The sequence below is a fragment of the Lissotriton vulgaris genome, chromosome 10 (genome assembly GCF_964263255.1).
Source record: "Lissotriton vulgaris chromosome 10, aLisVul1.2, whole genome shotgun sequence".
NCBI lineage: Eukaryota > Metazoa > Chordata > Amphibia > Caudata > Salamandridae > Lissotriton > Lissotriton vulgaris.
Genome location: NC_141698.1, coordinates 652,889,157 through 652,906,293, shown reverse-complemented (window position 1 = coordinate 652,906,293; position 17,137 = coordinate 652,889,157).

The window sequence follows — 17,137 nt, the reverse complement described above, 5'->3', positions numbered from 1 at the left end:
TCTCCTTGTGTCAATAAAATGAGTAAAATGCTGCAGATTGCATGCCAGTGAAGTCATTCCAGTCCTAGACTGGACAAAGATCTTGTTGTGGAGTGGTATAGTCTTGCTGTGTTGAAACATCAGTTTGAGAAGTGTCTTTAAGTAAGTTATGACTCCTTCGAACACAAAATACAACCACTGACCATGAATGTACTATGATCGATATGTTTTCTACATGCCATCATCTTCCTCGCAAGAGCCAAAAATGTATTCAACACAGTCAACCATTATTCTTCACATTCAGTTTCTCTCTCTTCATGGCCTGCATGTTGGAAGGCCATCACCTCATCTGGCCAGTGCCTTACATCACCAAAAACAATGAAAATGTTGCTCAATAAGAGAAGCAAAGACCTCAGTTCACCCACTACCCAACATCCCTCTGACACATGGACTCATTTCACCAGAACCACAAGGTTATACAAAATCAGAGAACAAATATTGTGTGCTACCCCAGTCCACCCCTCTCTCCATGCTTTTCCATTCAATTTAAAGTGTACTAAAAAGCATCAAATATAGTACTCAAATTATGATTGTATTAATATATTATGCTTTATCCCACTTCATCCAGAAGGCGCACGGACCGCTTACAGCAGCAAGATTCTTTTCTTCCCAACCAATATTAACGTGCACACAATTCTTCCACACACCCTTTCTGAGATCCCTATTAGCCGATGAAACAAAAAGTACTGAAAATTAAAATACATTTCATGATTTTGCGAAAAAAGCCCTTGAGTAGGTAACTTCAGAAAGGAGCTATCAGATTCTTCCACAATTGAGGATGTCCGAACCCCGAGCGGATAAACACGAGCTAGGTCAGGAGCTGGCTCGTGTATATGTATGCACAGGTAGAATGCCTTGCTCATACCTGTGTTGCTTTTGAATTGTGATTGCCAAAACCTGCTGTATGATTTATGAGAAAAGAAATTGCAATCAGTGTTTTGTGCAAGAAAGTCCTCACAAAATGTTTCTTCTGGAATACAGTTGAGCAAACTTTACGTTTAGCAGACATAGGATGAGAATTTAATGAGAGACAACAAATTGAGAAAAATATGTCTGCTAAAAAGTATGTCTAGAACTTGATTTTCCTAATATGTTCTCACAATGGTTTAGAGAAGAAACAATGGAGAAACCGTTGGAATTAGCGAAAGAAAGTAAAGGTCTGAAATTTTGAGTATGTACGAAATCTGAATCACTGCAAAATACTGCCACTGAAAGAAAAATGGCACATATCCTTAGAATGGTGGGTTGGCTCAATCATATTTTAACTGGAATTTTAAAAAACTGGATTTTCTAAGCATCTTTGACCTCATGACCTCGACACTGCTGCTCTCATTGGAAGAACCCAGTCACCAAAGGTCCTGCACCAGATGAGTTATCATAATCACCGGGGTGAGAGCAGTCAAGAAACAAATCCTTGTTCCCTTTTTTAGCACCAGCTTCCTGATTCTTATGGGGGCCTTAAAGTCAGCATGATGATGCACCCACCCCAGTTCTCATCAGAGGCTGGGGTTCTTGCAGAGCCAATCACAATACAGATTTTCTGTGCCTTTGCAGTTGCTTCCCCCATCATACCTTTGCAGAGTTGTAAGGGACATCCTCTATAGTCCGTGACTTCATCGCCTTGGAAGATTTCCAGGGGGTTGTGAGATCCACCATGCTCCCCCCACCTGGATGCCCTCATTGACACATTAAGACTCCAATTACAACTTAGGAGGAATATCATGAGGTATTTACCACACCTGTGTTGAGGTGTTTACCACATGATATATACCTCCTATTCAGAGTTTTTCTGCAAATGAGGCATAGCATTCAGAATTGGTATTTACACCACCGAATTCCAGATGTATTTCTCTTTTTCACTGATCTTCACCCCAAAATATGTTGACAGGTTTGACCTGCCGGAATATATCAAAGGAAAAATGAGAGAGTGTGATAAGCATTACATAAATCGTAATTCCAATCCTGAAGAAATGCTTCTTTGCACATGGGTCAGAATTTAGCCCTAAACTTGTAATGAAGGCCTTTTCATTTCCACTTCATCGATAACACATAAATAGAAATTGCCATCAGTAATATGGTGCAAATACATGAGCAAAGTGCTCCCTCATTTGCATGCAGCCATAACCTCTGCAAATGAGGGAGGTAAGAATCCTGTATTATATTTTTAGATTGAGGAAATTATTCTTTGGTCTGTTTGCAAGCTGACATGTAATCAGTATGCAATAAACATATTAATCATTTCCTCTGTGTAGCAGACTTTCTGCTAACAGTAAAACTTACACAAAGAATCAATTGTTCAGTTACCAATTAACTTCATCTCTTACTTCATGAACATAATTGCATCAATCGGTCTTCCACTCACTCACTCACTTTCATTGACAAATGCATTGGAACTTTTAACTTTGAAGGCAGGGGTGAGAGTCAAAGTAATGTTATTACCTTGACTGGTGAATTCCATATTTTACATTTAGTGTTGTGCAAGGATCAGATCTTCCATGGTTAGGATTTAAGGAGGTCACAAAATAGGGCTAATTCTGATTGCCATGATAAATTGATGTGGCAATGCTGAAGTTTGAATTGCCAATGACACAGGGTTTGTTTCGTCCAGGCACAGTTTTTTAATGGCTAAATTGGGACTACTGTTGCGCTACAATGAGCAGGGTCAAATATGGAATTGGAGATGTCGTGGGGACAGTAGAAGGTAACATGACTACACATCAGTGATGAAGCGGTGAGGGACAGTCTTACAAGATTGTGGCTTAATGGACAACACAAATAATTGCACACAGTTCACAGTTTGAAGATATACTACCCCCTCTTCGACAATAGCAAGGTGATCTGAATTTCCAAGTAGCTTTGAGTGGATTGAACTGGAAACAGTCATTTCTACTATAATTGATGGTATTGGAGAGACCACCTGGTCTTGGCCTTGACCTTGTCCTTGATCTGACTCCAGATCTGCCGAATCATCTCATGTAGATAGTGATTGAGTCTGATCAGGTTCCAGGTGGCATTGTGGTCTCTCCTGGTCTTTTGAAGCTAGATCTCCTTTTATTTTTTATTTTTGTATTTTATTTTATTTCCACAATTTCAGACACATGATATGACAGTTCAAGATTCTGGCTACGATGTGGGAGTGGTTCACATGTATAACAAATATACATGTCCACATTGATAGACTTGATTTTGAACTTGTGCATTAAGAAGCCATTCAACAAGCGATTTGACCTTGTTGGTGGAGTTAACAAATAAGAGGTCTAACTGGCACTCCTAGTCAGAGGGAGGGACCGAGAGGAACTACAGAAAACAAATCTAATGAACCAAAATAAAATATTTTGTTGCTATTGCCCTGAAGAAGATCTTTGAGGTCGAAATGTGTTGGCTACAGTCGTTTTTTTGAAGAACTTTTTCAATATAGAACCAAAAGAAACCGGAACCTGCTGAATTGATGTGCTCCACTTTACTTTGTCGGACCTTGTAAAAAATATCATTTTTTATACATGTGGAGTGCTGAATCATTGTTGATGTTGAGAAACATTTATAATACCTGCCTCAGCCTGGACCGGGAAGATTTCTTTAACTCCCCAGGTAGCCTAAAAGTAATTTGTCTTAACTCTCTGAAAAATGAGTTCTGAGCCAGTCGTCTGGATATCAGATTGCAGATGAAGGCAGACAAGCCTACTGTCCATACTTACATGGGTGTTCAGCATTGGTGCTTTAAACCTAATGTTGACTACTTTTCTGGCACATGGAAGGTCTGCATAGAGGCTTTTTCAGTAGCTCTGGTTCTCTCTCAAAGTGGATACCACTCCTGTCCGATGGATAAGGTTCCAGATAGTTTAACCCCTTGTTTTCTATGTGAGAACTAACTCAGTAACTTTGTTTTCTGCTTGAGAGGCTGGGTTAGAGAAAAGTAGCAAAGGTAGCCAAGGATCCAAGGAGATGAATCTGATGATGGTGTTGTCATCTCTTTTAAGGATGTTGCACCATACATAAGTATGTATGGTTTAATTTCCATGTTTAGGGTCTTGCCTGTCAAAAACATTATCCTTTTTAAAGCCCTGTGCTTTTGCCATTGCAGACTGCAGGGCAAAGGACCCAGCTCGCTTCATGATTTTCTTGTCCCCCATAATCCGACGCATTACCTTAGGTCATCGGGGGCTCACTTGGTTAAAGTCTCTACAATCCAAAGAGCAAGAATGGGTGCACGTTCATTTGGTTATTTGGCAGCCAAAAACTGGAATGCATTACCTCTAGGGGTCCCATTGGCGGAAGGGGGTCACCTGATTACTAGGGCTATAAAAGGCCAGGGTTAGGGCGTCTCAGCCCAGGCGTCGAGGCTAAGTGCGGCAAGGACAAGGGCAGTTGCCTGTTTGAGCCTGTTCGAGACTGACCAGGGCCAGAAATGCTGCCCATTAACCCATTTAGCAATACCCAGCCCACACCATCCACATCCACAAACTTATGGTACTTATGGATCTATATATTTATCACTTCCTTCTAATTTAGCATTTCCAATGCACTACCCTATTTCTCAACCTCTACTTCGCTCAATATATCTTCTAGCCCAACCTCCTGACTCTTCTCAAACATCTTTCTACTACTCTTTCCAATGCACTACCCTATCTCTCATCCTATACATCTATCGATATGTCCTCTACATCCACTCTCATTTATCCCAAACCCCATACCACTACTATGATCCCCAAAATACCCTTTTTAGAATCTCTCCTACTCGACCCCTCCTTGCATCATCTGACACCTCTTTTACTATACCAATCCCCTAAAACAAACCTTTCTAAACTCTTCCCTCTGACTCTTCCACTCCAAAACTCCTTTTTACTCATTCAAAAGCCTCCTCCTACTGCAAAGAAAATAAAACATATTTCACTCTTTTATCCATGCCTCTACTATCCTTTTCAATCGAAATAAACAGACTAACATGTTCACTTCGCAAATTCCATATTAGGGCTTAGGGAAAGCTGTACCTGTTTTAAAACGCGCATTAGTGCTAGCGTGTGTTTAGGCGCGCAGCGCTGTAACTTTTTTAAAAAACTTTCGTTTTTCACAAAACTTGAAAAATTTAATTGTAATCTTTGTTTTTTAACTCCCACCAGTCCGCCCACATACCTGCACTTAAATTGTGTCCCCACCGCTTGTTGAGCGGATTACTGTGGTATATTAGTGTTGCTCGAGGCGCCCGGCCGCCATCTTGGGACTGCTCTGGATCAAGTGTGCCACTGGTCAGAGCGCTCTAGTGCTCTGCGTGGACACCAGGTGAGCCTGTATTTAAGGCGAGCACCTAGTGTGGCTCGACCTTAGGGAAAGCTGTACCTGTTTTAAAACGCGCATTAGTGCTAGCGTGTGTTTAGGCGCGCAGCGCTGTAACTTTTTAAAAAAAACTTTCGTTTTTCACAAAACTTGAAAAATTTAATTGTAATCTTTGTTTTTTAACTCCCACCAGTCCGCCCACATACCTGCACTTAAATTGTGTCCCCACCGCTTGTTGAGCGGATTACTGTGGTATATTAGTGTTGCTCGAGGCGCCCGGCCGCCATCTTGGGACTGCTCTGGATCAAGTGTGCCACTGGTCAGAGCACTCTAGTGCTCTGCGTGGACACCGGGTGAGCCTGTATTTAAAGCTCACATTCTCCCGCGCAGCGGTGACGCGCAGAGGAAGCGCCTGTCTCTCGCCTGAGTCAAGCCAGAGTCTGCCCGTCTGCGCCCGTCAGCGCTAAGGAGGCGCGAGAGGCGGGAGACTCTGATCTTCCTTCTTATCGCCCCAGGATGCCTCCTGATTCAAGTATGTCACGTGATTATTTACTATCACTTCGGGGTCCTCATGCTCCCTGTCATCGCTCCTTAGTTCCCCACACTTGGTATGGCCCGGCTTGTTGTGCTCACTGCCGGCTAACATTAAATTCTGACTTGCCGTCAGAGACATCCAGTGATTCTATTTTACTTCGAGGCGGGCTAATTAACGCCCGCTCCTTAGTAAAAAACGCTCAGAATATCTTTGATCTTATTACTGAATCTCATCTGGATTGTCTTTTCATCACGGAAACATGGCTGAAGCCATGGTCTAATCCTGCCCTTGCCATAGCCCTACCACATGACTATCATATCCTACGTTTGGATAGGCAGGAACAACGAGGAGGGGGTCTTGCAATTATCTATCGGAATAATTTTAAATGCACTATTGAAGCATTGACGGAGCTAAAAGAGTCAGAAGCACTAGCTTTCTCTCTAGCAATTCATGACTCTCTTGTATTTTCTGGAGTCCTTATATATCGCCCCCCAGGCCCACCCTCCACATTTCTAGACTCTGTTGGTGACGTGTTGAGTGACTTAACTCTCAGGTTCTCTAATTTTACGGTGTTGGGTGACCTCAACTTACATCTTGAGGCCCCAACTGATCCTGGAGTCAGTTGCTTTCTAGACACAATTGAAGTGTTGGGACACACTTTGCTGAACCGTGAACCTACACATCAAGCAGGACATCTATTAGACGGTATCTGCTCTAACTTTTCCAGCCTGATAGTCAAACCTCCCTGCCCTCAGGTATGGACAGATCATTTTTTAATTCCCTTCCTTATAGCTGAAACCCGGAAATCCTTTTTTAACTCCCTAAAAGGTACAGATAACCCTTATATAAAACCCACTCCGAATTGGAAGACATTAGCCAGGAGAGCCGACATTGTTGAAAAACTTAAAAATGAATTACCAACTTTTGCCGATTGTACTTCTTCAGACTATCAAATCTTCTGTGATTGGATTGCTGGAGCAGGCAAGTTGCTTATACCAGCTAACAATGAGAACATGAAACCTAGGAATAAGAAAAAAAATGCCCCGTGGTTTTCACCAGCTCTTAAGGCTGAGCTAGGCGAAGTGAAAACTCTAGAACGGAGGTGGCGTCGTAATTACGACACAGCCGCACGTAACATCTATATAGCAGCTAGACGGAAATATCATGTAGGATTAAAATTAGCAAAAAAAGCCCATTACCTACAGGCCATTTCTTCAGCAGGCCAAGAACAAAAAGCTATCTTTAGGATTGTTAAGGATTTTATCAAGCCCTCAGCTCTATCGCAAGAGATCCCTCATTTTTTAATTCCCTTCCTTATAGCTGAAACCCGGAAATCCTTTTTTAACTCCCTAAAAGGTACAGATAACCCTTATATAAAACCCACTCCGAATTGGAAGACATTAGCCAGGAGAGCCGACATTGTTGAAAAACTTAAAAATGAATTACCAACTTTTGCCGATTGTACTTCTTCAGACTATCAAATCTTCTGTGATTGGATTGCTGGAGCAGGCAAGTTGCTTATACCAGCTAACAATGAGAACATGAAACCTAGGAATGAGAAAAAAAATGCCCCGTGGTTTTCACCAGCTCTTAAGGCTGAGCTAGGCGAAGTGAAAACTCTAGAACGGAGGTGGCGTCGTAATTACGACACAGCCGCACGTAACATCTATATAGCAGCTAGACGGAAATATCATGTAGGATTAAAATTAGCAAAAAAAGCCCATTACCTACAGGCCATTTCTTCAGCAGGCCAAGAACAAAAAGCTATCTTTAGGATTGTTAAGGATTTTATCAAGCCCTCAGCTCTATCGCAAGAGATCCCTCTATCGCAAGATCTCTGTAACGGGATATCTGATTATTTTGATAACAAAATCCTAACTATCACTAATACCTTCCCATCAGAAACCACCATTACAACGGATGGCGAAAAGATAGCGAAGATGACTTCCCCCCTCCGCTTTGACGAGTTCGCCCCAGTCCCCCTGGAGGAAACTGCCAAAGCTATTTTAGCCAGCAAATCAGGCTCCCCTTTTGATCCCTGTCCTCCTCCGGTGTTGCACCATCTAATAGAGATAGTTAATCCTATGATTAACAGTATCATCAATTCTTCTCTAGCAACAGCAAGTATCCCAGAGGATTGGAAACTTGCAGCTGTCAAGCCACTCCAAAAAAAAGCCCTGGCCGATCCTACCACCCTTTCCAACCTGCGCCCGGTCTCTCTGCTACCCATCTTATCTAAGCTGACTGAAAAGTTTGTCAATAGTCAACTGACAAACTTTTGGGAGAAGAATGACGTTCTCCATCCCAATCAGTCAGGCTTTCGGTCAGAACACTCTACCGAATCAGCTTTACTATACTCTGCTGAAACTTTAAGAGCAGCAATGGATCGGGGAAAACAGGCTGTGCTTATCCTTCTTGACCTGTCGGCAGCCTTCGATACCGTGTCCCATAACATCTTACTGGACCGGTTGGCTGCTGCAGGTGTGGAAGGACAGGTGTTGGCTTGGTGTAGGAACTTCCTTACAAACAGACGCCAAATAACAGTGCTTGGCCCATATCAGTCTGAGGCTAAAAACGTCAGCTCAGGGGTGCCACAGGGCTCCAGTTTGAGCCCTGTCCTTTTCAATCTATATATGGCACCCCTGATGAACTTGATCGAGTCATTCAGGATCAGTTCTATTTCATACGCTGACGACACCCAACTGATTTTGGTGCTGGATAAGGAACAACCAGGTGCCGAGGAAGATCTTAGGAACTGTCTTGCAGCAACATTCAAATGGATGAATAACAACCATCTAAAGTGCAACGCCGGAAAAACGGAAATTTTACCCATAGGGATCAATAATCCTTTTTCCCCCACAGTATGCTGGCCATCGGATGCAGAAGCTCCACCTAACACAATTGCATCCGCCCGTAACCTAGGCATAAAGTTTGACAACTGCCTATCCTTCAAACCTCAGGCTGTAGCAGTGGCAGGTATGTGCTTCCAAATTATTAAAGCACTTAGGAAATTTTTTGACCTCCTTCCTCTTTCGGCGAGGAAAACAGTCGCAGTGGCCTTAATAAATTCTAGGCTGGATTACTGCAATGGACTTTATGCTGGAGCAAACAAAATCGTGCTCCACAAATTGCAGATGATCCAAAACGCGGCTGCCCGCCTCGTACTGCATCTGCCCCGTAGATCATCTGCCTCTGCAGCTCTAAATATCTTACATTGGCTGCCAATAGGAAAGAGAATTCTGTTTAAACTTCTCTTGATTACTTTTAGGGCCTTCCATCAACGTGGCCCGACCTATTTACGAAGGGGGTTCAAAAGATACTACCCAGCACGCTGCTTAAGATCCGCTAGCCAGAACTTACTTACCATTCCCCGCTTTAAACTGGCTACAAAGGGTGGCAAATCCATCTTTGTACTAGGAACCAAGGCCTGGAACAAACTCCCCCTTTCCTTGCGGTCTTTCTCCCAAGAAGCCCCTTTTAGGAAGGCATTGAAAACTTGGATTTTCTCCATGTCTGACACTCTGTGTAGAACCCTAGTGTAGTGGCTGTGTTTAAGAAACCTGGACTTCTTTCCCTATCCAACTCTTCCACCTGGGTTGTGTAAGCGCCAAGATACTCCTTGGAGTGGTAGCAGCGCTCTATAAATGCCCATTACATTTACATTTGCATTTACATATTCAACTATACTAATTCACCACTAATCCTTTATGGGTTCCGGAGTGGTGTGCTACTCGCCAGAAAGGCGCTTTGACATCCATGAGGGGTAACAAGTGCTATATGAATGCAAACCTTTCTTCCCCTTTTATCCCTCCGCTATCCTTCTCACTCCAAGTAACTGACTAATATCCACCACTGAAATTACTTCATATTTCACCATATTAATTCACCACTAATCCTTTATGGGCTTCTTGAATAGCGTGCGTCAACACCCCATCAGGGGTAACCAGCACTATATAAATACAAACCTTTTTTCCTCTTCTATCCTTCTGCTATCATTCCAAATCCAAATAACTGACTAACCTATCCACCACTTAAAATGTACTTGCATGTTTCACTATACTAATTCAACACTAATCCTCTATGGGTCCCGGAGTAGCGTGCTACTCGTTGAAAAAGCGCTTCGACGCCTCGTCAGGGGTAGTAAGTGCTATATAAATGCAATTACAATACACTGCAATATCTATCTTGGGTGAGTTGTCAGCATCACCGATTTCTGTTAGCTGGTTTCAGAATAAGTACATTGCACTTTCTGGTCACGTCTGGTCACTTTCCCCTCCCAGGGCTCTTACTTCATGAATCTAACTGTTTGCCCTTTAGGTGATCGCTCTGTGCAAAACACACTGCACTTTATGTTTTGCTGCAGGTTCTATTTAGTTCTGAGGAAGCAATATCTTTAATCTTTTGTAGAACAGGCTAACATACCTACACTGTAGAACCGCTTTTGTCCACTTGCAAACACTACCAACTGTGAAGATCTGCTTCTTAACTGCTGTGTACATTCAATGTGCCATTAAGCAGAGGGCCTCTATAGTGATGGGATGATTTTGCTTATTTTCAATACTTTTAGCCTGTGAGTTTTATAATACTGACTTTCTTGTAAAATGTTACGGATTTTATGATGACAGACTAACAGAATTTTTAATGTTAACAAGGTTTTTCGATCATTTGCTGTATGTTTTGAGTTATAGTCTTGCTAGGCCGAATAAAGTTATTCTGTCTGAATTGATATATTGTCAGATTTACGTAAACAAGCTTACATTCACCTAGGACCAAATCTTACCTGCTACTTTTTATCAGCGTTTATACTATTTTCCATATAGCTGAAAATGGGAACTGAAAGGCTCTACTTGCCTTGACATAGAGATGGCCTTCACTCAAGTTTTGTATCTTCTACCTCATCGGATTTATCTTCAGCCCATGACAAAAGTGATATGCAGCATGTTTGCACTATTGCTTGAATTTGTTGTTTGTTATGAAACATGGCTTAATTATGGCAAATATATTTGTTTTGCTAGAATATATGTAAGACAAGCTGCCAGTACTGCACCTTTCTTTAACCTATTGTTTGATGGGCAATTGCTTTGTTTAGGCCAATCAAAATTGATTGATTCTGGTGTTAAATTTGAATTGTGTTTAATCCAGCTGATGGCCTTGTATTCTAAGTTATGTCTTGTATTTTGATGAAAATATTTAATTGAGTGTGCCTCGCCGGGAAAAGAAAAGGGTTTTGTTGAGATACCCCAGGGCGGGCATTTGTATGGATGGTCTAAGAATGGATGCATGGATGTGATGACCAGTTAAATAGCTGTATGATTCCGTCACAGTGTGTATGCTGTGTATAAAGTATGTATTTTAGAGAGTGATTGTTAAGTTCATTTCAAATGGGCTCCTAAAAGAGAATTTAGAGTGCCTTAAAGTGATTTGTCTCTAATATGGAGTAGTTCTATTGCAAAATTTTGAAAACTTTGAAAAAAATTGACATAAATTGGTCTGAATAATGTTTTTTGATTAATTCAAACGGAAAAAGTGGTTTTGTGAGGGCAGAGGTTTGATTCATTGCCCATCAAACAACAGGTTAAAGAAATGTGCAGTACTAGCATCTTGTTGTGTTTATTGATATTGTGGCGTGGCCTTGCTGCGCATAAGCCATACCCTGTGTTGTTTATTCCAGAATATATGTTCAACTTATACCTCCAGTATACATTTTGTTCAAGATAATGAATTGTGCGCAAATACGCTATTAATAATTCATTCATACTTTCATAATTCACAGTAATCCATCTCCAATCAATACCATACAACAGTTGCCTCTTGTTTAAAGTGTATCCAAACTCACTCCACGATTTTCAATCCTGCTAGTTTAACAGGTTAGCAAAACATGACAAGATCTTTAAGAACCTTGGGTAAAAGCATCTTTCCAACAAAGCAATAACCCTATAATTAATTTTAAAAAATTGATTATTGATTACTCCTTTGAGGAAAAGGCCAAAATCAAATTAGTCCAGGTGCTAACCCGTCAACTTTGTGCGGAAAAGAGGAAAACGCGAGGGCATCACTTTACATATGATCAGAGTTTCACCTAAAACAGCTATCATCATTTATTGAGCAGATCAGTGTTTGTTGTCACACAAACAATGAAGTGTTAAATGTGTCCATCCTCAAATAAATGCTATGCACAGGTTCCAGAAACTACAAACTGAAATTAATACTTCTAATAGAGATCACTATTTATGCCAATCAACACCAGCTAGCACACGCCATTATGAAAATGTAAACAAAGAACCATCATAAACATGCCATTTAGTCAACAGCCATTCCTCATTATCAGGGGATGTCAATTTGCCTCGTGTGTAAGGAACATTGCTGACACGTGCTCATTTATCCTGGACCCTGTGCGCCTGGGTGCTTGCATCCAAACAGCATAAAAACATGAATACTGTTTTTTGTGCATCCTACAGTTAGGATTATATTCACAAAGAAGGTTGTTATCCACCAAGTGGCACCCATGTAGAACAGAGAGGTACTTGGAGCACACCCCTTTACTGGCTCTGTTGAGTTACAGGTGAAAACAACACGCTGTTCTTGAAGGGTTGTCGTCTTAACTTTATGTTTTTGTGTGGACTGCGCCTCATATTACCTGCTCCCTTCCCTCCCTTGCCTAAACCAGATATATCTACAGATAGACATGCAAAAATGTAATTAGGGAAAGTAATAGTCGACTGTTGTGATGTCAGGGAATTGGGGAGGGGCTTTCAAATGACAAATCTGGCATACCAAAAAAGATTTCATAAGTTGGACAACATTTTCATACTCTTGTTGTCTTACCCATGTGTTCAAAGTTTTCACTTTCTGCAGGATCACCTTAGATTTTTGCCTTCTTTTGCTGAACCTGTTTTTGTTAGTCGTAGAATTCTGTGCACTTTACTACTACTATCCAGTGATAACGTGCTCTCCCTTCAAAACATGATAAAATTGGTATATGCCTCATTAATAAATGTAATTTACTTATAATTAAATATATGTACCCAGGGCCTGTAAATTAAATGCTACAAGTAGTACTCGCTGTCCTTTATAATTCTTTTGCTAGGCCTAAAGCTTCATTTTTTATGCTTATAGGTCACCCCCAAGGTAGGCTGCAAATGGCCATAGAACAAGTTGCAAAGTATTTAAATAGTAGGTCATGTATACTTACATTTTTATATGTTCTGGCAGTGAAAAATGTCCAAAGTCATTTTTTACTGTGGCAAGACTGCCCCCTCCCCTCCGCCACACACACAGAAAAGCACGTGGTGACATTATAAGTCCTTAAAGTGCATAATATCAGTTTTGGACTATGTAGAAAATCATTCAGGATTCATTGTAGTAGGAATTTAAAAACCAATCTGATGGCCAAGCCACATTTTAAATTACTATTTTAAAAATGCAACTTTTAGAAAGGTAGCATTTTTCTGCCTAAGCCAAATGTGCCTTTCAGTCAGTGTTCAGTGTCACTGGCCATTAATGATTCTCCTGTGGTGAGATGAGTATTGCTCCCAAACAGTGGACAAACAGTATGGTTTTAGGAAATGCGGGTCTTCCCGACAGGATGGCTGAGAAGGAGCTATGACCCTGCCCTGATTGTTATGTTATGTTATCTTAAAATTATTTGTAAAGCGCGCTTACACCAGGTGGTTTCATGGCGCTGAGAGCAGAGAAACGGCAGCAATAGATGACAAGCACTTACTCATATGCTTGTGAGAACAGGAGGGTTTTGAGGAGTGTTCTGAAATGAGTATAGGAGGTGACAATTCTCAGTCCGATTGGAAGAGAGTTCCAAAATTGAGGGTCCAGAAAGGAAAATCTAAGGCCACCATGTTTTTTACGTTTAAAGGTGGGAATCATGAGCAGATTGAGGTGGGAGGAGCGAAGTTCGCGTACAGGGGCATAACGGTGGATCCTGGAAGAGATGAACGCAGGGCCCTGACCAGAAAGAGCTTTAAAAATGGTGCATCCCAGTTTAAATCCACAGCGTTTGGCCACCGGGAACCACTTCAAAGCGGTCTGCCTCACCCACACAGAAGAACCTGATACCCATGGACATAATTTAAGGGTCAACAAGGATCTCAGCTGTGATCCTTGACTTGCCCCTTGCGGCCCCTGGCATTGCTTTTGCTCCCCTTGGCCCAAGAGCAGGTAAAATGTGTGCCAAAAACATAGGGAGAGCTTGCTCTTTTGCTCGTTGGTACTCAGCTCTTCTTGTTTACTGCCCATTTTTTTAGTTACACAAATAGTGAATAATAAATCATTATTCACTAATAATGTAATAATAAATGGAGCACCAGGAACTGGGTCAAGATGTTAGCTGGAAGCGAAGGTAAACAGATCAATGTTTTTAAATGTATGTTGTGTGCATGTTCGAGGGTGATAGTTTGTGTGAGAGAGAGAGTGTGTATGTGTGAGCATGCATGTCTGTAAGTGTGTAAATTGATACTTGTATAGCGCACTACTCACCCACAAGGGTCTCAAGGCGCTTGTATGAATACCGCTGTGGAACCCATCCTGGCTTTCCCTGTGAGGCGTCCACTCCTGGGCACCCCCAAGGTGGAGGCCAGGCATCCTTAGCACTGTGGGGGCCATTGTGGAGATTAAGCAAGCTATTGCCCAGAGTTGCACTCCATGATTGGAATAGGCACGAGGCGAGAATTATCAGGTCCGTGGAATTTCTGAGCATAAGACCCACCGAGGCGGGGAATTGAACCCTGGTCCCGGGCTAGACCTCTGCATCAGGGTCTGCTGCTCTAATCATTAAGCCACACTTCTCCACCTAATCATTAACCCCTTCCCTGCTCATGACGAGCTCAGCTCGTCATGAGGCACACTGGAGCTGTGCTTATGACGAGCTGAGCTCGTCATGAACATTGGGAAAAAATTAGGCTCAGCATATGAGGAAAATCTCCCTAGCAGCGATGGTGTTAAGCCACACTTCTCCATGTGTGTGTGAGTGAAAGTGAGCGGGTGAGAGTCAGACAAAGAAATTAAGTAAAGATTAGTGAAACCGAGTCTCAGTAAGGCAGTATGAGAGAGACAGAGTGAGTCAAATTAAGCGTGACTGCATTTACATTAATTTGATTTAATGAGCTTTCTTTTAGAGCTTGTGCTATTTCAGCAAATATATGTGAAAATTGTGCTTTAAATGCACCGCATAACCCCTAAATGTTCGTGGGGAAGAACCCTCTTAAGCCCTCCTGAGAAAGGTCTGTCTCAATCAATTCAATCATTCTCTACAAATCATGCCAAATATCACTTTCCACCACTTTCACAGATTATGGTAGCATCCTAAAATATGTCCAATCTAAAAACAATCAATCAATCAAACAGGCATTTGTAAAGTGTGACATGCCACCCGTGAAGGGTTCAAGGCACTGAGGTTGCTAGCTGCTTCGTTGTTATCTGTTCGTTCGAACAGCCAGGTCTTAAGTCCTTTCTTGAATTGCTGGTGAGATGAAGCGGTCCTGAGGTTCACGGGAAGGTTGTCCCAAGCTTTCGCTTCCAGGTGTGAGAAGGAGTGTTCTCCGATGTTGCCTCAGCAGATCGGGGGGTGTCTCTGAGGCAGAGGGAGGCGAATCATAGGTGAGGTCAGTTACTGGAAGGTCATGCGTTTGTGATGCATGCTGGTACATCATTGTGCAGGGCTTTGTATGAATGGGTTAACATCTTGAACTGACATCTCTTCTGGATAAGGAGTCAGAGTAGCGTCTTGAGGTGTGATGTGTGTTCGTCTGGGGAGATCGCGGATGGGTCTGGCCACTCAGTTTTGTACTGTCTTTAGTCTCTTTAGGAAGCATTCAGTGATTCCTACATAGAGGGTGTTTCCATAGCCCAGCCTGCTGATGACAAAGGCCTGCTGGAAGGTCCATCTGGTATTGACTGGGAGCCTCCTGAAGCTCTTCTGAAGCATGTGTAGGGTGCGGATAAGACTGTGTTTACCTGTTCCTTCAAGGATAGCTTGCTAAGATGATTCCAAGGTTGTTGATGTGGTCTATCAGGGCGGGGGATGGGTCGAGTTCAGCCGGCCACCATGCATTGTTCCATGGCAAAGTGTTCTTCTCAAAGATGAGGACTTCAGCCTTGTTTGTGTTGAGCTTGAGACAGTTGGCCTTCATGCAGTCTGTGACCTTCAACATACATCTGTGAAAGTTGCTTTTGGTGGTGGTGGGTCTTATTATAGTAAGAGGATGAGCTGGGTGTCGTCGGCATAGGAGATGATGTTGAGTCCATGAGATCTGACAGTGTTTGCCAGGGGGGTCATGTACGCATTGAAAAGGGTGTGGCTGAGGGACGATCCTTGAGGGATGTCGCAGATGATCTTCTAGGGTTTGAAGGTGATCTGTGGAAGATGAATTTGCTAGTTTCTTCCATGGAGGTAAGAGGAGATTCATTTGAGGGTGCCTTCTTGAGTTCCGATGTGGTGAAGACTGTTGATCAGGAGGTGAAGCGAGGCATTGTCGAAGGTGGCTGACATGTCTAGATGGATGAGGACAGTTGTCTCAGGAGGTCCAGGAGAGCTCTGATGTCATCGGTGGCTGTGATCAGGGCTGCCTCAGTGCTGTGGTTGGCTCGTAATCCAGATTTAGTGGGGTCTATGAGGTTGTTGTGTTTCAGGTGTTTGATGAGTTGCTGGCTATTTGCCTTCTCTAGAACCTTTGCAGGAAAGGGGAGCAAGGATATTGCTGGTAGTTCTTTGGTTCTGCTGGGTCATCTGATGGTTTCTTCTGGAGAGGCCTCGGTTCTGCGTGTTTCCAGTCCTTGGGTAAGGAGCCTGAGGTGATGGAAGTATTCAGGACTTTCTTGAGTTTGTAACCAATTATCTCACTCCCAAGGATGAAGATGTGGTTGGGACAGAGATCCGTGGGTGCTCCTGAGTGCATAGAGTTCATGATGGAGATTGTGCCTTAAGTCGTGAGAGGGTTCCAATGGGGGAGCATGTGTTCAGGGTTTTTGTTTGTAGATGCGGGTAGGCTAAGGTGGTTGACAGCGGAGGGTTAGTGTTCATAGTTTTCATAAATGGCTGAGATCTTGTTGTGAAAAAATTCTGCTACGGTGTCCCACAGTTCTTAGGAGGGGCTGATTTCATTTACGGTAGCTTCAGTGTTGGAGAATTCCTTCATGATAGTGAAAAGCTCCTTTTTGCGGTTTATGCTGGCTTCTTTGCGGTCTGCTTGGGTGTTCTTTGTTTCTTTCAGGAGGCAGAGGTACTAGTTGAGTGCAGTCTTTAAGGTGGTGTGGTCTCCTGTCTCTTTGCTGGTGTGCCAC